Consider the following 16,881-nt stretch of genomic DNA (forward strand, 5'->3'; position numbering starts at 1 on the left):
AAAATTCTTCATTTCTTAGGTTGTTTTGCAGCTTCTACCATGATACCAGTAATTACGTGTGCGTTCAAATCGACTTTCGTCTTTGTAGCAAAAGGGGAAAGGGGAAAGTGATGTACACTACCATTCAAAAGTTCGGGGTCTAAGCGACCCCAAACTTTGGAACCGAAGTGTATCATAAGGGATTTTTCATTATGTACAGTACGGTTCAAAAGTTTGGGGTCGCTTAGACCCCAAACTTTTGAACGGTATAGTATGCCTTAAAGCAGGCTACACATTTGTAGTTTTTGTGTTGGCAAGGTTCCTACCACCCTCCTCAAAGTTGCTTAGTGCCAGTGAAAGTGATAGAGACCACCTCGGGGCATCACAGAGTTATCATTGAACTACTTGTAAGTCAATGTTTAATCACAAACGTTAAGTAAAAGTGAAGGCAATTGAATATAGTATTTTTTTAAAAAATGTTATTTTACACAAGTTTGTCTTTCATTCATCTTGTCAGAGGTGCTCTATTGATAAATGCTTTCCCATAGTATCAACAATTTCTAGCAAAATTGTCTTTTGTTGTTTATGTTTTTAAATCAAGAAAACCAGTACTACAATATAAGAAGTTTGAGATTTCTCTTCTTGCAGCATCGGGTTATGTGCGCGGTCATTTTCTATTTGTGTTTTACTGTTTGTCAAGGCATCACTGTATGCTAGTTTAAAATGCAAAATAAAAATTTGCAGATTTTGACGGTTCTTTTTATTGCCCCACTCAATTCTCATCTGTTGTTCATGATTTGAGGTATTCATTCAGCGGGGCTTGTTTGCAATGATCTCTAAATTTTGGTTCTGAATTTTTTCTTCCTGGGTGTAGATGTGGACATCTCCCACGCAACCGTTTTCGTACCTACGACAAAAAATCAGTGTTGTGTTGAACACAAGAATCAAGCTGGTAAAAGGATTTTGAGAGTTTAGGATGTTCTTACACAAAGAGGAAACGTGTGCACACGTGGTCGGACACAGGACACACTCAGATGATCCCATGTTTTTTAAGGTCTGTCGATGTTATGACTGAAATTAACCCAAAATCAAATACATTTTATGAGCAATCATTACAGAATTTCAAAATGATCATATTTGCTTACCGTATATAAACAGTACATACTCACAAAGTGCAACACAATTTAGATTCCTGCTTTGAAGAAACCTGCCAGGGCGATCCTACAACAATAAGAAAATAACAAGTAAAGCAAAACGATAGGAACATATGAATATTGTATAAAAGTGATTTACCTGTCGGATTATGTTCATGCGATTGTGTTTCTTCAGTTCTTCTTTGGTGGGTATATGGTTGTGTCCTTCCCCCATATCTGGAAAAAAAAAAAAAAAACAATCCTTGCAGGTATCCAAAGAATACATTTTCGTAACATAAAACTGAAGTGTATTCATACCAGAATATCCAAATTATATGCTTGAAACAGGGTTTAAGTAGATCCCTTTACCATATGCAGTTCCATGCATCTTTTAAAAAGATAAAAGAAAAATGGCTTGCAGGGCTGAGCAAAATGGCCTAGAAATAAAATATTACATTTTTTATTGTTGGGTCTAATCTTACTACTGTACTAAGAAAATAATAAAAGACCTGAGGGAGGACGGAGAGAGGAACAGAAAGGAGACAGAGATAAGGTTTTACTCTGTCAGGAGAAAAAGGTTGATGGGAGCTCGTGGCTCCCAGCAAGCTTCTCTGACTTTCATCCTGAGGAGTGCAGCTTTTATTGAGGGCTTGTTGATGAGCAAAATACAGTTACAACACTTGTTGTCCAACGTGGCAGGTTCGGTCGGGCAAATTCCTTATTCTAGTCAGTGATTGAACAGTCACACTTCCCGATTAAACCTTCCTGATTGAATTACCTGAGCAGGCAAGATAACATTGTTTTAAACACACATTTGTACTCATAGTACTGTAGCTTGGTGGAAAGGTACTGAGACGTTGTGTGATGAATCAATATATGTGTGTGCTTCTATCAATCAGCAGAATGTGAACAATGACCTGTAAGCACATGACGATGGCTAAAACTGTATTCTTCATAATAGCTTGGGAGTGCGCGTATAATAGCTGTGGAAGAGCAAACTGGCATAATACTGTATATTTGGCACCCAAAAACAAGCTTATCTTACATTTCCCCCCTGTTGTGGGTTTAAAACAAAGTGCTTCAATTGGCACTTGGCGTTAACATCTAACCATTACTTTTCTCAAGACGGGTTTGCAGTAACAATTGTCAACAGTACACCACAACATTGGAGTTGAGAAACCAGATAAGGGCGAAAACCTTCTAGGCCAAAATTCCCCTATTCCCTCCCCGCTTGCGGGGACGAGAGCCTCATTGCCTGGCATCTCTGGAAAAAATACGGACAACATACACTTTAATATGGTAGATAAATGCGACAGTTAAATGTTTGTAAATTCAGGAACTCTTCTGACATATGTAGAGTGCCAAGGTGTCTTCGATGAGTGCACGGTAGATCTGCTTTAGACAAGAGTGTCCTTGTTGTCACTGTCCGTGTCAGACTCATCCTTGACCACTGCGGGTGTGGTGATGAGAACCTTGTTGGGGCCTTCCCAACGTGGGCTGGACCAATTCTTTTGATTTTTATGAAGACTTGGTCCCCTGGAGAGACAGGCTTGGCTCTGGTCTTTCACAGGAGTGGACAGCCTGCCAGCAGAGCGGAAAACCCTTCCGCCGGCGGAAAACACTTCCACCGCTCTTGATGACTTTAGGTGAGGTCGGGACATTAGGAATCAGGGCCTGGTGGACTGGCGTCGCTAGGTCCTTCTGGCAACCGGAAAAGCTTGCACTGGGATTAATGAATTCTTCCAGCGCATCCATAGACTTTCACTGCAGTCGGGCTGACGCCAACCATCTCTTTAAGGACCGTCCCAGCGTTCACTGTCCAACCTGGCACACTGCAACACTTTCAGGAACACCAAGTCTCCGACCCGCACCTTGAGAGTCTGTGGATCGGAACATTCTGGCAGATCATTGTTGTCTCGAACTTGTCTTAGATCAAACTGTTTCGTTATGTGAGCTGGAATGCTGCCAGAACCTTTAACAGGTCCTGGAGTTAAATCTGGAAGTCTAAAAGGTGGCAAAGTCTTTCCTTCTGCATCAGTCTGTTACTAATTTGTCCTTCCCAATAGTCCGGCAGACTGGGGTCTGTACATGCAATAACTGTTTTTTCGTCCTCACGTGCGTTACGTAAAATCTTAACCAATCTAGAAAATACATCTATTATCACCAGGCAATATCTTTTCCCCAATGCTCTATTTAACTCAATGTAATCCATGTGCAATGTTTTAAATAGTTCAGATGGTTCTAGGAACCTCCCTCTTATTCATCTCTCTTAACCTTGTTTATGCAAAGTAAACACTGGTTGAAAAAAATTTTTCCAGTATGAATTAAAAAAAAAATCTCAAGTATGAATTGAATTTAAAAAAAAATTTCAAGTATGAATTAAATTACAGCCATTGGGCCACAATTGTCATAGTGTCTATTAACCAATTATTAACCAACTCAGTCCTCTCCCCTGTAGACACTTGACAATCATGTGGCTCAATTCAGCTACCCATAAGATCAATAATTTAGGTAGAAACCTTTCATCGCCCATTTTTGTTTTTCTGTTTGCGATGCTATGTTTTTATAGCCTTTAAGTTTTTTATCTATTAGTTGTTGCGGTTCAGTTTCAGCCAATAGGTGTATTTTAGCTTTATTGCGTTGAATTACAACCGCTATCTTGGCTGCTTCATCTGCTAGCCTGTTCTGGATTGACACGTTATCAAGGCCATCAATATGGGCTTCACATGTACAAATGGTTAACGCTTTTGGTAGTTTGGATGTGCTAAGACTGAGGAGCCTGCCAAGTCTGTTTACAGTTTCCTGAAAGGTACTTCGGCTTCAGGTGTCCAATTCAATTGATCATTCATTGACATTGGCTTGAGGTCAAAATCTAACAGCCAGGCTCGGCAGTGATTGCACAATCCTAAAAATAACATCATTTGTTTTTTCGCGCTACTGCAGAATTCTCAGTTAACCTAATTTATCAGCACGATCTAAACAATTGACTCATTATTCAAAACAGGAAACCAAATTAGCTTTTATAAACTCTACATTAAAACATATCTTCAAAACAAACCAAATGTTATGTCAATAAAAATGTGAAATAAAGATACTTAGGATAAACGTGATATATTCAAAGTCTAAAATCAAGGATTAAGCTTATCTTGGGAGAATGGTAATCATGTATCGTAAATTCAAGAATAACGAATAACCCATTTCTAAAACCCCATGCTATTACTGTTACCGTTACTATTACTGTATCAAAAACAGTTTACGTTCCGCAATCAATCCAAAGTTAGAGTTACAATTCTCCCAGTATAATAATTTACACTTGGCAAATGCCAATATTTGCTTATGAACAATTTTTGTCAGTTCCCATTTTAATCAGTAAATTGAATTTTGCAGTGGCATTAATATATCGCGCAATGTTCCACTCAAGATTACAAAACTGGAATTTGTCTTTGTTTTGGAATTTCTTTAGAGCTGACAAAAATGTCTTTTCACCTTCTTTGGGTCACTGTTGAAAATCCATCAACATGTAATCCAAAAATTACAATTCCACTACGCAATTATAATCTATTCAATTAATTGTTTTTAGTCAAATGCAGTATCTCAATAGGCCTAGGGTATCTTTTGGGTAAATTTAGAAATCAATTTAAATTTCTATTTCAAATTGGAATTTTCCATAATACGGTGTGTTGTCCACATAAGTCAAAATCTGACTTCTTTACCCAGGCAAAGTTTTTCATTTGAATGGGAGGGTATTGTGGGACAGATATACTCTTTTAAGCAATCTTTTTTATTCCACTATGACTTCTCGTCTATTCTTTAACACCTAAGTAAACACTACCTCTTATAGCATTCAATTCGAATTTTAATTCCAATCATTTTCAACTGACATCCATATAATTTATAATGGAGGATAATGCAGCAGTCCAGAGGAGAACAAAGAATGTTTTTTCGTGCACTAAAAAACATCCATTCGTATGTCACTCCAGGTTGGTAGAATTATCTGCTTTCCGTGTGAATTTTTAGAACGTTTTTTAATCCCAACTTTTGATTTGTTATTATTTATACACTCCCTGTAACAACTTATTTCCCTAGTTTAGACTACTTCTGTCATTCTTAAAAAGCGGCAAGTTTAAAATTGCTCTAACGTCTGCTAAAACTTTTTTTCATCAGCTATTAATATTTATTCATTTTGTGACATATACCAAACCGCTGCTCCTTCCTCAACAGGAGTTTATTAACCAACATTTGGACCGCTCTTTATCTATAAGACTTGCATTGATATCTATTATCATTCCCAAGAATTAATGGGAAGTCTTTTTGACAGTTCTTACTGCATTTTGCCATGTTGTTCAAAATCTAATTTAGTCAATCTATTTATTATGTCATTATGTGTGATTCCTTTTCTCTTTAAATCTGCCAATAATGAGTACATTTCTCTATTTCTGAATCACCTTCTTCATTGTAAACTTTTATAACGTAATACTCTTTTAAATCTAGCCGAATAATTTTCTCCATCTTACTTTGAATGTTAAGAACTAGTTCAAAGATTAATACGTCAGATTACTCTACTTACTTGGAGTAAATATTATTATTTGTTTCTTATTAGCTCGATACATCTAAAAGTTGGTCATTTTTCACCTGAATTCAGAATAATTTACTTTCAAATAATATTTTGAACAATATCTATTCTTGAATGAAGAACATTTCTAACAATCTAATTTTCTTTTTATCAAATATACTAGCTCTTTGCTTAAAATAAATCTGTTAAGTTTGTTTTCAAATAGCTCTATCAACAGTTGATCTTTTCCTTTTTCAAAACATTAACTATTTTCTTTCTCTTTTAGCCATTCTCTTATTTTCTTTTAAGAGTGTTCTATAAATTTCAATTTAGCTCAACAATCTATTTTTATCGCTATTGAGATTCCATTTTAAAATTCATATCCTAAATAGTACAAGGGAAAGGCTGGAATATTCCCAGCTGCAATTACAACCTTCCCTTATAATTAATTTGGGCAAAAACCCAGCGGATGCCGTCGAGGACCCCATGTTGCAAATAGGGGCCACCGAAGGGCCGCACTCCACATGTTGAAAAACTTCTAGGTTTTTCCCCGATTTTTTCACAATAAACGGTCAGCTATTCACAAACAATTCCCTCGTTTATCGACGCTCCTCTCACACACCCAAAACCTTCTCAACCCTACTTTCTTAATTCCTTTTTGTCACTCCGAACGTCCACCAAACAACTAAACACATTCGCCACCCATCTTTACTTAGACTTACGGTTACCTTCCTCAATACAGCTTACTCAAACTTTCAACAGCACAATTCACCAATTATCACTATGGACATGAAAAATCATGAAAGAAAGCAGCCTCATAATCAGTCACATGACAACAACCATAGTTATCCACAATGACTTATCATACCAGACAGTACAATTTCAAATACAAATCAAAGCCACCGTACATTCTACTAGTGGCTCACCCCAGACAAAAAAATAAACAAACAATTTGAGCTCAAAGACAAACTGTCAACACAGATACACAGAAATTCCTATTTTCGACCGAATTCCCCTTTCGTTTTTCTCTTTGTCTGTTGCTTCTTCATCAACAATTCTTTCTTCAGTTTGGCCATATTTTCTTCATTTTTCAATGTGGGGTCGAATGCATGTTTTTTTTACCCATTTTCCTAAGTAACAACAACTTTTCTGGCTTCATTTGTTGCATGAATTTAACATCAGGATGTTCTTTTATCATTTTTTCTTTTGGTTTTTATCAGTTTTCAAACGTAACGCTTTTACGTTTTATTTACGTCGCCTATGTAGTCTCTTAGTTGTTTTGTGTTCAGTTTTGGTCGCCTATGTTTTATTGCCGTGCACGGACTTTTCACTTTTGCTTTTTATCACGCTATTATGTTTGCTTTACCTCGTCTCTGACTCCGGGTTCGGACGTTTTTATAACTTTTTATGGCTCGGTACTTCGGCCCGCTTTCCGCAATATTTTGTCTTTACTTCGCAAAATATCGCCTGTGTGTTAGTCCTCAGTACTTCGAGGATTACTGTTTACGTAACGTTTTTAGACCCTTTAAACGCACGCAATTCGTCACACAATAGTTCAGTACTTCGAACTAGGATGGTTTAAATTTCAACGGTTTACTTAACGGATGTTCCGTACTTCGAACTATTATGAGTCAGTACTTCGACTTCACAATTCAATCCGCCCCGTATTTAAACCCGAAAGCGTCAACAACTTAATTAAACTTTATCCCACCTCACTCCGTCCTGCCCTGGTTCGTCTGGGACCTGTCACCGGCAATCCGGGTCGTCGCAGGAACAAAGGCGCAGCCGTCCGTTCATGTGAAAAAGGTCGTAAATATCCCGGCGGCGTCCGTTGGCCCCGCAGCGGTCCGGATGAACGCGGATTTTTAGGTCCCGGGTTTCGGCACCAAGAAATGTTGGGTCTAATCTTACTACTGTACTAAGAAAATAATAAAAGACCTGAGGGAGGACGGAGAGAGGAACAGAAAGGAGACAGAGATAAGGTTTTACTCTGTCAGGAGAAAAAGGTTGATGGGAGCTCGTGGCTCCCAGCAAGCTTCTCTGACTTTCATCCTGAGGAGTGCAGCTTTTATTGAGGGCTTGTTGATGAGCAAAATACAGTTACAACACTTGTTGTCCAACGTGGCAGGTTCGGTCGGGCAAATTCCTTATTCTAGTCAGTGATTGAACAGTCACACTTCCCGATTAAACCTTCCTGATTGAATTACCTGAGCAGGCAAGATAACATTGTTTTAAACACACATTTGTACTCATAGTACTGTAGCTTGGTGGAAAGGTACTGAGACGTTGTGTGATGAATCAATATATGTGTGTGCTTCTATCAATCAGCAGAATGTGAACAATGACCTGTAAGCACATGACGATGGCTAAAACTGTATTCTTCATAATAGCTTGGGAGTGCGCGTATAATAGCTGTGGAAGAGCAAACTGGCATAATACTGTATATTTGGCACCCAAAAACAAGCTTATCTTACATTTATTAACAATAAATTTTATTCATAATTTTTCCCAACTTTCCTGCCTTTTAAATCATACAGGAGCAATGGATCTGCCTAACCTGGAATTTTGTATTAGAGGCATTGACAAGTCCATTTCTTAAAATTAAATGCCAGTTTTCAACGTGGGAACCACTGGGAGTTTTTCATTGTGACATAATTTGTTTAAAAGCTTAAAATATGCGAGTTAATAATTTTTTAAAAAGTTTTTTTATTTTATTAACTAAATATTAGACATCAATTAATGATTCTAAGCCAAAAATGACAGACATTTCGAATAGTAAATACGATTTCGTCCCTTCTTTTTATGGCTAGGTTGAAACAAAAGCGGTTGCGCAACGTCTGTAAACGGGGGTTTCAAGGGTAAAAAGGACAAATTAAAAATAGTTCGAGGACTTCATGCGCCATGAATCTGCTATGGCAGCATATAGACATATTGTTCTATCAAACACAACAGTTCTTTTGGCTTAAAATACAGCAGTTTGTTTTAAAGACGGCTGCCAGAGCAGAAACTGCTTTTTCAGCCTTGTCTGTGTTTTCCGCCATATATAAAAAAAATATATATAAAATGGTTGTCTCGCCCACCCGGGCGGTATGGTCTCCCCTCTCAAGCTCGGGTCCTCTACTAGAGGCCTGGGAGCTTGAGGGTTCTGCGCAGGATCTTAGCTGTCCCTAAGATTGCGCTCTTCTGAACGGAGAAATCGGTCGTTGTTCCTGGTATCTGTTGAAGACATGCACCCAGCTTGGGGGTTACTGCCCCTAGTGTCCCGATCACTACTGGCACCACAGTTGCCTTCACTCCCCACATTTTCTCCTACTCTTCCTTCAACCCTTGATATTTCTCCAGCTTTTCGTGTTCTTTTTTCCTGATGTTGCTATTGCTCAGGATTGCTACATCTATCACTACTGCTGTCTTCTGATGTTTATCCACCACCACTATGTCAGGCTGGCTGGCCATCACCAGTTTGTCTGTCTGGATCTGGAAGTCCCACAAGATCTTGGCTCGGTTGTTCTCGACCACCTTTGGAGGTGTCGCCCACCTTGACTCCGGGGTCTCCAGTCCGTACTCGGCACAGATGTTCCCGTACACTATGCCTGCTACCTGGTTATGTCGTTCCATGTATGCCTTGCCTGCCAGCATCTTACACCCTGCTGTGATGTGCTGGACTGTCTCAGGGGCCTCTTTGCACAGCCTGCACCTGGGGTCCTGTCTGGTGTGATAGGCCTCTATTGAGCTTGTGTTTAGGGCCTGTTCTTGTGCTGCCATGATCAGTGCCTCCGTGCTGTCCTTCAGTCCGGCCTTTTCCAGCCACTGGTATGTTTTCCCCATGTCAGCTCCCCCCACAATTTTTCGGTGGTATATACCATGCTTGTCCTTCCATGATATTTCCTCAGGGTCCTCCCCCTTACTAAGCTTCTGTTGCCTGAGGCATTCGCTGAGCAGCTGTGTGTAGAGCCTCAGGATGCTGGACTTAGGGTGAAACCCTCCGTGCATTGTCTTGATGTTGGTAGCCTGCATCTCTTCTAGCGGCCAGGATACGATTCCGGCAGGGTATCTGATTATTGGTAGGGCATAACTGTTAATGGCCTGGATCTTATTCTTGCCATTCAGCTGACTCTTGAGGACCTGCCTCACCCTCTTAAAGTATTTGGTTGTGGCAGACCTCCTAGTTGTTTCCTCATGGTTTCCATTTGCCTGTGTGGTCCCCAGGTATTTGTAGCTGTCCTGCACATCAGTTATGATGCCATCAGGTAGTTCAGCCCCTTCAGTTGAGATCACCTTCCCTCTTCTGGATAACATTCGCCCACACTTATCTAGTCCGAATGACATCCCGATGTCATTGCTGTATATTCTCGTGAGGTGAATCAGGGAGTCGATGTCACGCTCGTTCTTGCCGTGTCGGTCATTTTTTTTAGTAGAGAAGATGGAGTAAATGCACCGCAACATAAAAACTGTAACCCGATTGACCCACAGCTTCACAGCAACGGAAAGTAAGGTTTACAGAAGTATACTATAATAATAATGCCAGATTTTTTTTTATTGTTTTGAATAATGTTGGAAAGGTAAAGTCAGTGTTATGAATCTGTTTACTTTCCATTCTTTTGCACTAGTAAATGCTATCAGCATTTCACGTCATTGTTTATTTGTGATTAATTATTGTTATTTACATGATTATATGTACTTTAATAAGGAATTTAAGTGTTCCAAAATGGTTTTCTGAATTAATAAGTGTCAACAAAAATTTCATTGCTAAATTAGTTTTTAAAAAAAAAAAGACAATTATTAGATTAGTCGACTAATCGTTAAACTAGTCGGCCGACTAATCAGGAGAAAATTTGCCGTTTAGGACAGCCCTAGTGTACCAGAACATATTTCCTCCAATCCCTTCTCACTTTTTTAACCCCTGACCCATGAAGATGGCCCCCGGATATGTTCGCTTTAGGCCCCAAAATTGCCAAGTCCGCCACTGCATGCAGGTTATGCTGTTATATCGTCCCTACCAATATTGGGACCAAACCTACGCCCTTGAGTAGAGTTATCCACTTTAAAGAGTGTTTGGGAGCGGTGTGCTTTTTTCCCCTACTAATTAACCCTTTCAGTGACAGTGTAAACTACAGTGCACATTAATTCAAAAGTTATCATTAGTTTAACTCATTCACTGCCGGACCATGTCATAGAGTATGTGTTGTAGTAGTTATTAAAAGAGGAAATTTCATATTGAAAACACCTATTGACGGCAATCGACGTCCAATCCATTTTACCTGGGAAGGTCTAGAAGCGATCGAACGAGCCAAAGAGTTGTTTGAGGTCAAAATGCAAGGCAAGGCAAATTTATTCATATAGCACAATTCAACACAAGGCAATTCAAAGTGCTTTACATCACATGAAGATCATAAAAATCACATTTAAGACAATCAAAATCGGAAATAAAATTATACATAAAAATCACATTTAATAACAAATAGAATAAAAATAAATAAATAAAAATCAAACAAAAAGTACTACTACTAATAATAATTGAAATCAGCAATGGAGATAAGCACAAGAGGAATAGAAAGCAAGTAGATTGAAATATATAGACAGTTATGGATATGCAGTGCTAAACAAAAGCGTTTTCAGCCCTGATTTAAAAGAGCTAACAGTTTGAGCATACTTCAGACGTTCAGGTAACTTGTTCCAGAGTTGAGGAGCATAATAACTAAATGCTGCCTCACCCTGCTTGAAAGAAAAAAGAAAGAATGAATTTGTCTTTATTCTTCTTCTTTTTATCAATTAATTACAATTAGTTTTAATTCATTTTTTAAGTATTACATTTTCCAAATTAATTGTATTTTCTTTATAATTATCTATTTTTTATTACTCATGACTTTTGTGTGTGTGTGCGTGTGTGTCTTTTAATTTAAATTTTTTTACTTTTACTATTTAAACAATGGATTTTCTCCCCCAAAAGCGTCTCAAAATGATATGGTCACTACAGGCAGTGCTGAACTTCTTTGAATGTATTTTTGTTGTTGTTGTTGTAATTATTACTAAGGGCCATGAATCCCGCTACTTTTGTAGTACTCTTTGTTCTGTAGTTTCCATGTTCATTGGATGAACTTCAAAATAACACAGAGTTGGAGTTGATCTCTGTGCTGCTTAGGCTTCTAAGCCTCGCTGTTGCAGGCATTAGTATGTAATGTAATGATGTCATGATCGTTATTTTATTAGTTTTGGGGACCCGGTCATATTTTTCAGCTCTGATTTTTTTCCGACAGTAACAGATGCCGAGACGGGATTTATCCACTTCCACTAATCACCCACAAGAGGACACTGTTGCTGAAACTATTTGGTTTTAGATCGTGGCAGTAGGGCATATATCACCCACCTGGTGGCACTTTGGACTAATCAACCCAGAATGCCAATCGGTTCGTAGGTCAATCCTATATTAGGAGGGATCTATCTTAACCTCCCTCAATTGGTCTTTGGTGTTGAAGCCTCACGCAGCTGTCAGCCAGGTATGTGTGCATGTATTATTATTATGAATTATTATATATTTTTTTTTTTGTAATCTTAAGCAATTTGGGGGTGCTAAGTGTTGAATCATGACGGGCTACGGCCATATATCTTGATGACTCTGTGGATGTGTTTGCCAAAAAACATAGCAACAGGCGAATAAAACTATTACTGAAGCATACTGATAGCCTGGTCATCAACATCAGAGAATATTGATCCCTTTTGGCAAGCTCTCTTTGTTATTTTTTTGTTCAGTATATTTGTTCAGACAATTCAGTAATTATTTTTGCGTTACATTAAACAACGATATGAGCAGGGCCGGCCCAGGCCATTTTGTGGCCCTAAGCAAAATAATGCTAAGGGGCCCATATTTTTGGGCCACCATTTCGTCACAGTATACTGGGAAACCCATACATGCAATCAAACCCATACGTCCATATTTTGTATATTAATCGGATTTTGTTGCACTGCATACTTCAAACTTCTCACCCCAAATGATTGTCAGTACTTACAGTAGATAGCGCCAAACCTTTTTCTAGAACAGGAAAGAAAGAAGTTAAGGAACAGCTTTTATTTTTTAAAGCTTGTAATCAAATATCAAAACTCACAAAAGTCAAATAAAGCAAACTGTAGTAAACAAAATAGAATATAAATTAAACAATTGCCAGATTGGAGGCCCCCTAGTGGTCAGGGGCCCTATGCAGCTGCATAGTCTGCGTATAGGGTGGGACGGCCCTGGATATGAGTGTATGTTGCACATACAGTATAGCCTGTTAATCTGTTGATCCCTATTGGGAAGTACTTTTTATGTTTTGTTCATTGAGTAATAATTACTTTTGTGTCACATTAACATTGTGATGGGAAATATCCAGTTAAGATATGATTGCCTCTGTACTTTTATTTGTATCTGCCAGCACCTGCTTTTCCCCAGTAATTATTTTGTTTTGTTAAATGTACACCTTATGCCTAATATATACATAACACAATAAAACAGAATTTTTGTGGAACTCAAAATGTTGACTGGACAGTTATGGACCACGCACATTAAATCATTAGTAACATCAAATATTACACAACACACCAAAATATATCAGTAGCCGTGTCCTTAAGTCTTTCTGATAGTTTTCCCCTGACCTTTTTACTGCAATAATATAATGAAAACCTGAAATTATGGCTTTTAGTTTTGGTGTGCCAACCCAAGATTTCAACTGCCCCATTTGGCCACCCCTATGAAAAATTTCTGGAGGCGCCACTGAATTAAAAACAGTTTTGTGGGGGCTAATGCAATTAAGAGTTTGTTAATGTAATGTGTGTATGCATGCAAATGTATGTATGTTTTTGCTTATTTCCAACACTGAACAGCCTGCCAATCTTGGTCACTTTGACTTCATCCTTTGGTGCCGAATGTGGGAAACGGATGGCTACATCTCGGACAACACTGTGGAGGCCTTGAAGGTATGTTTTTCCATGTTTCTTAAAATGAAAACTTGATATAATTAACATGGACACTGAAAGTAACGTACTTTTCTCACCACATTTGACTGCATATAGATACTTTCTGCCAAGCCTTGTGGGAGACACCACTTCAGAGACAGGAAGTCACTTCATCTTCTGGGTAAGCCAGAATTTAAGCGTTCAGAAGTTCCTCAGTAGGAGGGTTAAGACCATAGGCGGAGTTTGACTTTTGGGGCAGGGGGGGCACAACATGTTGATGACCCCAAAACGCAGTGTCAGCAATAAAATTAACTTCCAAGAATATTTATAATAATAAGTTGACAATGAGCATTTTTGTTTCCCATCATTCTTGAGGGGAATTCTAAATCAGGCTGCTTAGGCAATAATTTTCGCCAAGATCGTCATCCATTGAATATGGTACGCCCGCCGGTGTCGTGCCAATGTATTTACCGTCAAAAATTGTATCCCCTGAGCGGAACCATATGGGGGTAGATTTGTGTCTTTATTATCATATCAAAAAAAGTTGCTTCAATCAAAATATATATTTTCAACCATTAAAAAAAAAAAAAATCGCTTCAATTAAAAAAAAAAAAAAAAAAAAAAGTGTTTGAATGTAAAAATAAATTAACTCAAAAAACTAAAAAAAAAAAAAAATACACGAGAAAACTTCTTTGAATTTTTTTTTTTAATTGAAGTAATGTTGATTTGTGTTTGCGCCACATTTTGGCTTAGACATTTTTGTTTTTATTTAATCAAAAAATAAGTTGCTTATAAAATGTGTTTTAAAAAGAAAAATCACTTTAATAAAAAGAGATTTCAATAGTAGAACATTTTTGAATGCGAAAAAATATTTGAGATTGAAAAATTTGCATTTGAACACTTAATTTTTCATTGAAAAAATTGTCTTTGATTGAAGCAATCCTTTTTGTGTTTGGGCAGAACATTTGTCTCAATCAATCATTCATTAATTTTCCATGCCGCTTTTTCCTCACGAGGGTCGCGGAGGTGCTGGAGCCTATCCCAGCTATCTACGGGCAGTAGGCAGGGTTGAACTGGTTGCCAGCCAATCGCAGGGCACAAGGAGACATACAACCATTCACGCACACACTCATACTTACGGACAATTTAGAGTGTTCAATCAGCCTACCATGCATGTTTTTGGGATGTGGGAGGAAAACCGGAGTTCCCGGAGTGGCATTCAATCGCTCAAAAAGTTGCTTCGGTAAAAAAAAAAAAAAAATTCATACAAAGAAAAACATCATTTGAAAAATAAAATTGCCCTCCCCTAATAGTTTTTTAAAATGAAAATTATATGCAAAGCAAATGACTGTCTAAGGTGCTTGTCACATGATCTGTTCAAAAAATAATTTTGACCCATTATAAATTTTTTTTTTTTTTTTGGTTCATTTCATTCATTTTTGTTGCAGTTTTATTGCTTTACATTTTTTATATGCATATAGGAAAGTCAATTACATGCAATGACACTTTTCGGCCACCGGGGGGGGCCTGGCCCCCACTTAAAATCCGCTTATGGTTTAGACATGTGAAAGATTTAAGGTCATATGACAATAATACTAGATTTATCGGGAGCAAATGAAAACGGGGACCCAAAGAATTATTTTTATAGAAGTACATGGTCAATATGACTTTTCCCCTTCATTTAAATTTCATTAGGCGATTCAAAATTTTGGTTTGGGGTCTTGAGTTTAAACAGTGATAAGGTTCGACACAAATTATTTGGGTGAAGAAATTGATTTAAAGTGGTAATGTACTACAGGTATGGTTCTGAGACTAATACCAGTAAATTATAAACACGGGAGATCAACAAGATGAACTACAATAAACGGTAATGCATTTCAACGGTAACTTAATACTGCATGTATTGGTATGTTGCTCAACAAACACATGAACATTCTGCTTGAACCAATGGACGTAGAGGTTTATGCACTTTGGAAATATTTGTCTTCCACTTTAGGTATTGGACTTCCGAAAAAAGGAGATCCGTATATATGACTCTCTACCGTTGTATACAACAATAAGTAAAAATGACTTGGGTATACTAAGGTAAGTAATGGATCAAACACATTTCGATTCAACTGGACAGATGCGCACAGAAAATTACTGTTACTGAAAAGTGTTTTTTCATGGATGCTATGTCTTTTAAATGCAACGCTTTCAGGGAGCAGGGAGGACTGGACTCCTGGGACGTAACATTCCCGACGCAATGGAGGCAGACGGACAATGACGACTGTGGCATTTTTGTACGCACAGTAAGAAAACCCATACAGCTACACTAAAAGGATTTCCACTTTTGAAATACTAACCCTACTCAGACTTTGAAGAAATGCTTATAATGTGTATTTTATTATGTCAATTAGGCTGCAGAGAATGAGGTAAAAAAACGGACCTCAGAGCATTGAAGGGCTCACCTTCAGCCAGTGTCCGGCTCTGAGAAGACACCATGCTTCTCAGATGATGCGAGGCCTCAGTTGTCAGGTCGGTCCTATTTAAAGCAACTCAAGCAGAATAATATGGCGTTAAATCAAGGCCAAAAGTATTGTCGACTGAAAAAAGTTTAGTTTCAAAGTAGATATTTTCAGGTTCAATTTTTATTTATTTATTTTTTTAACCCTCATCCTATTTTTTCCTTTTTCAAATATTTTTTTCACTTTGAGATCTTTTTTGTCCACTTTCGAATCTTTTGTTCTTAGATCTTTTTTTTTTTTTCCCCCCCCAAGTTTTAAATCTTTTGGCTGTGTTTTAACGTGGGGGGGGGGCTCGACGAGAGGCGTGTTGACTTTTGAGAGACAGTCCATCAAAGCAACCCAAATTATGTTGCTTTCGGGTAACGTGGGTACTTTGATGAATTTTGACTCTACACTGTCTACACTTTATTTTCTTAATACTTATAGCTAAAGTAATGCTAAGGGCGGGGGGGGGGGGGTACTTTTGCAAGTCATTCTAGACAACACTTGGTCAGTTTTGATGAATAACAATTGGAAAATATGCAAGGTTGTTGACCTTTACCTAAAGAAACGGTGTGTCTGAAAACATGCCAAACTTAAGTATGATTTCAACTCTGTGAGTTGTAATGAAGGATATTTGTGGGTCATATCATAGCCAGGTCAAAGTGAGGCAGAGGTTTCTGTAACAGACTCCCCTCTGCACCATGGAACGAAATCTGTTGAAGAGGTACAGTACATTACTTAAAAGTTACTGTATTACATTGTGAAATGCCTAGACAGCGCAGAGGATCATTGCCTGTCCTCT

The 16,881-nt window shown here is 38.1% G+C and overlaps 1 pseudogene; it reads right to left on the reverse strand.

Moving 5' to 3' along the window:
* Window positions 1-235: 235 nt before the first annotated feature.
* Window positions 236-16,881, reverse strand: part of LOC130915901 (protein mono-ADP-ribosyltransferase PARP6-like) — a 35,002-nt pseudogene continuing 18,356 nt past the window's right edge.

The sequence above is a fragment of the Corythoichthys intestinalis genome, chromosome 5 (genome assembly GCF_030265065.1).
Source record: "Corythoichthys intestinalis isolate RoL2023-P3 chromosome 5, ASM3026506v1, whole genome shotgun sequence".
Lineage (NCBI taxonomy): Eukaryota > Metazoa > Chordata > Actinopteri > Syngnathiformes > Syngnathidae > Corythoichthys > Corythoichthys intestinalis.